Source organism: Lactuca saligna, chromosome 9 (genome assembly GCF_052625555.1).
Source record: "Lactuca saligna cultivar CGN05327 chromosome 9, ASM5262555v1, whole genome shotgun sequence".
NCBI lineage: Eukaryota > Viridiplantae > Streptophyta > Magnoliopsida > Asterales > Asteraceae > Lactuca > Lactuca saligna.
In genome coordinates, this window is record NC_136425.1 from 76642222 (window position 1) to 76647882 (window position 5661).

Sequence of the window (5661 nt, forward strand, 5' to 3'; positions counted from 1 at the left end):
GAAATGGAGTCCGTATGAAAGAGTTACGAATTCTTCGCGGTCATTTAACAGTCTAATCTCCTCGTACTGTTAAATTTAAGATTGGCCGATAATTAGCCGACGGAACCTAAATGAAAGTTGTAGATCGTGTTTTTACCTATGCTTGGATATAAAGAACGTCAAAAATGGAGTTCATATGCGAAATTTATAAATTTTTGAAAAACGGTTGATTTCCACCCTACGTGCGATGCCACGTGTCAACACCAGGCTGTGCCTGGCTGTAGCCAACCTGGCTCATGACGTGAGCAACTTAAAACTCATGATGTGAGTGACCCTCCAGCCCCCTATAAATAAGAGTTGAAGCCCTCTTCATTCCTTACACCTCCTGTCACTTCCCTCTCTTTCTAGAACTTCTCTGTAGCCCCGAAACCCCCTGAAACCCCCCAAAAAGCCTAGGGAACCTCGCTAGCATGAGGCGGAAGCCCCGTAGTGCCCGACGGCTCCAAGAAGAAGAGCCTTTTGGCTCGGGAACGCTGCTCCAGTGACACCCAGTTTTGAGAAAAACCCGTTGTAAGTGACCTACGTCTACGCTATTTTTAATATATATTTTATTTAATTATAGTAACATTATTAGGAACTTATAATAAATACTTGGGCTATTATTATGGGTTATATAAGTATTGTTTAACGCTTATATAATAATAACAATAGCTAGACTATTAATTAGTCTCGGTGAATATTAAACTAAACCCTAGTGGTAATGATACTAGGTTTTGTCGAGGGAAATTGTTTTAAGAGTAACGAAGCACTGTCTGAATTCAGAGTGACCACCTTATCAGGTGAGTGCATGGTCCTTTTCATCTTACACACACACACACATGCACACATATATATATATATGAAGTATTTATTATAAATTACGTGCTACGTGTGCATATTGTCTGAATACGTGCTGTCTATGATGGGTGAAATATTTTTATACACGCTTTAAATGATTTAAATTGTATATGTATTTTATATCTACAAAATGTATTGGGTAAAACATGGGTAGTTGTAATAGTTGCTGTGTGACCAAATATAATAATGAGAGGCCTAAATATATATGTTATTGATGATCCAATCATCTAATGGAGTATAGATGATGACTACGGACTATTCTGGAGAGTCCAGTGGAATGCTAGCAAACTCGCAACCTGTAGGTATTTATTTGAACTATGTGCTCACCAGTAGTACTCCATCCCTCACATGGTTGGCTTATTTGGCATGAATTGATGAGGAACCCCCAAATCATGTGTTGTCACTCTGATGAAAGTCCTTAAACTAGGTCCCTTGTGTTAGAAGTTTTAGGTACGTGAAGTGAGGATAATTGGAACAAGTAATCGGGTTTGTTTGGTTTGATAAAGTTAGTAAACTTATTTATTGTGGGTTGAAAACCCTATGTACTCACCAGGTTTCTCAACCTGACCCACTCAGTTTATTTGTATCACAAGGGTTGATATGAAGTCACATTACACTGAGAGTTTAAAGGAGATATAAATCACTAGTGATAATAAATGTAAGTTCTGTTTATGCTTATGATTCTATATTGACAATGACATCCCAAATGTTTTAAAATCAATACAAATACTTTTCTTCGAAAATGCTTTGATAACGTATTTATCATATTTTACTGGGAACAAATTGCACAGCATTTTTATTAAAAGAGGCACTCTGATTTTTATAAAGTATAAACAAAATCGGTCTTTTCTGGCCGTGAAAATGGGGATGTCACACTTTCACCTCATTTTATGCATTTAGTGGTTAGGGTTTTTTAGAGGTGAATTACCCAAAACTGAGTCATTTGATTGATACTTTTCCACTGCATGTGTTACACAAAACCTTAGATGGATAGAATTAAGAAACCCCAAGTGAAAATTTTGGTTAGTTTTGACTTTCCTTGGACCGACCATAAGTCACAACAATAATTGAGCCCAGGACGTGGACTTGAAAATCATGACGTGGAACCTGGGAAACCAGTTTTCTATTTTTCCTTACGGTTTAATCCTTTTATGGTTTTGGTTTGTTTTGTTTGCTATTGGTTATTTCAGGAAAAAAAATGGGTCCTCAAAGGGCAGTTCCTCAACCACAAGACCTTATTGATGTGTCAAGTATCCATCTGCTATACCAGTTTCCTCAAAACCTCTCTTGTGCTATGTTAAATAATTATGAAAATCGGTTGGGGTGGTTGTACAACCGTGAGTTTGCGATTGCTCCTTTTGTGGATTGGGTATGGTTACACGGGGTTGGTATGGTCCTAGAGTTGGAAAGGTATTGGACAAAAGTATTTGTGGAGATGGCTTTACATTCACGTGTAACGGGTGGAGGAATCTCTTTTCTATTCAAGAACCTGTTTATCGGGAGTTATTGGTCGAGTTTTTCGCTACCGTAAATTCTGAGGATAAGACTACCGATCCTAACTATAACCGGGCACTTGCTTTTTGTTTCGGGGGGGGGGGGGTGAACTACGAGTGCAGCCTTAGAGAATTCGCATGGCTCATGATACTTTACACCGAGGATGAAACATAATCGCCATTTTTTGTTCTATTTTTACAAGGGTGTGTTTGAGATTTCACCTCCGGGATTCTTGATTTCCAGTTTGGAGAACCATTTAGAATCACGAGTATAATTCTCGTGATGCAAGCGAAGGACAAATCCGGAATCCTGTTTATCCTTTTTTTGCATCGCCTCATCACCTTCTCAATCTATCATAAGAATTATGAGGATAAAGTGCCCATTCATAATTTTTTTCATTTGTGGAGCATAATTACACCCGACTTTTTTGTGACATCCCTTATATGCTTGCGCAGTTTATGGGAAGGATGGCATCAAATTCTAGACCCAGTAGTCCCATTACGGGAGGAAACCTGGTGACCCGACTTGCTCGGTCTTATGGTATCTTCAGTCCTAATTTTATTAGGAATCTCACGCACTTTCCGGACAATGACTTAACTATCCAAGTTTTGAGTGTAATGCGGGTTGTGGTGAATGTTTGAGGAGGTTTTGTGATACTACTGGAGGATGATGAACAACCCATATGGAAACAAGGAGAACAACTTAGGCCGGAGAGGAGGAATGTGAGAGCCTAAGGAAAGAGGGGACAACCACCTCAAAAATTTGAGGATGGGATACCGACCGATCCATTTCAAAGTTGGGTTGGTTTATATTTGGATAATCTTCATGGAGGTGTCAACTACAACGCCCAAGTGCTCGAAAATTTATGTATACATATGAATATGGAGCGACCTCCCACAACACCCCCTCATTGCCCGTATATTCCAACATGAGAAATGTTATGGATGAGACAAGGAGACGAGGTAGGAACTAGTGGAGCTCAAGGAGATGATGATGATTATTAGTTTTTATTTTTATGTTGTTATTTGGTTTTTGAAGTTTTTTGTTTATCATTTTATGTTTAAAACTTGTAACCAAATGATGGATGGTTATTTTCTTCTCTTTAACTTGTTGTAGATTTCATGCGTTTTCATGAGCGGGAAGTTGAGAGTTAGAGATAGGAGTTTTCGAGAGAAGTTGTGTCATTGAGAGTTATGATTTGAGACCCATTTTCTTTCATAATTTTTGGGTCATATTCATTAGAGAAACAACTAAACAATGAGTGAAGACTTACACAATTTAAGAGTTTTGATAGCATCTTAAGTTATTTAATCAAGTTGCATCTAACTTGATTCACAGATTATATGGTTTGCGATGCCCAGTTTACACGACGTGAACATAAACTCCACGTCGTGAATTCAATATAAATCGCAATTTTAGAAACGATCATTACTCGAAGCCACGTCATGTACCCATACACCACGATGTGGAATGCAAAAGTTAGAATACTATTTTTCTAACTCATGCTATGTGGCATCTATTTTCTCCCATTGGTCTCTTACACTTTGTATACTTTCTACACTATAATTATTGGAAGATCAAGTCTCTAATTCACATTTTACTTGGCACATATTACATATCTCTAAAGATCCAACTTCCATATTTGAAGAGGTCCAAGTTCAAGATGTTCAAGTTATTTGCATTGTTCAGAATTCGATCTCGCGGCTACTACCACAGGGGAGTCTTTTCTTTTTTTCTCCCCTTTTATTGCTTTTATATTATTTCATGCATACAATGAGAGAATTGTATATAATAAGTGTGGGGTAGGGGGTCGAAAAAGTAAATTACTAGAAAATTTTGAAAATTTAAAATTTTGAAAAATTTAAAAATTAAATCTAGTAATAGTTTGAACTTAAGTTGCTAAGTTTTGCATGGGATGATCCGATAAGAGCTCAAATGTTTAATTGAGCCAATACATGTTTTAGTATATTTATGACTTCCCATTCCTAGTGAAAAGTCATGGGATAGGAAAGGTAATCTGGTAGTTTATATGGTATAATACATTTTGCATCTTGTACCTAAAATATATCCAAGAGAGCTTATGTAGTCATTGCACTTAGACTAATGCCTCTAACCAATAAAGGTTGAAGTTAAGATCTCTTGCTTAAGCATGTAGGAATTGAGCGGAAAAAGTGAGATATTATAGAGAGAGAGAGAGAGAGAGAGAGAGAAAGAGAGAAATTATAGAAAAGTTATAAGAATTTTGGAGTTGTCAAAGTATGAGAATCAAAAGCTCAAAATTGTGAAGAAATTCAAAAGTTGAAGATACCAAAAATCAAACACAAAGGTGGTGAATTCAAAGAAATCAAAGATCAAATATCCAAAGAAGTGAGGAATTCCAAGAGATCCATTGTGGTATCTAAATTTGTAATTTCTAGATTATATATGCTTGGGTAACTTAACCAAAAATACCTTGAGGTTAAGAAATATTTATGAGGATTGATTCGGAGGGTTGCAGAAATGAGTATCGTATAAGCTAATGGGTGAAGATTCATAAGGATTGTGAGTAGCTGGGATTCGGGAAGTTATTAGGACCTTAGACACAAATATGCACATTGAGGTCTTGGTATAATGGCTGAGTTCAAAATGGATTGTTTTATTTGATGCTAGTGATAAAGGTTTGAATTAAAAATAATTAGTTTTGATTGAGGGAAAGCAAAAGATAAGTGTGGGGTATTTGATATTGCCATATTTATACATATTTTTAGGTAATATTTGAATGCATTTTGATTAATACTTTGGTCATTTGCGTAGATAAGTGGTACTTATACGATTAAAATTGTATTTTACGGCTAGAAAGAGCATTCTTGAAGAACAAGGACTAAAAGCGACAAGAGATTGAACTTTGGAGACTTGGAGAATTAAAGAAAAGAAAATCCACGTAAACACCGGAAGCCACGTCGTGGACTTCATTTACACGACGTGGCATGGACGATTCTGGAAGATGAGTACATGGAAAGTCGAAATCCTTGCTCGATAATGATTCATCCAATGTCACAACACGGAGTCCTAATCCACGATGTGGAGTTCAAATTCTCGATATGTATATATATATATATATATATATATATATATATATATATATATATATATATATATATATATGTGTGTGTGTGTGTCCTTGGTACTTACGGGTTTTAGAGGTTGGCTGGACATTAGAGGGTTCTGAATTCGAATTTCACAGAAGGCTAAGGAGGGTAATCAATCTTTGGCATCAAAAGAGAAGGAGAAAATCGAAACTTTATTCTAGTT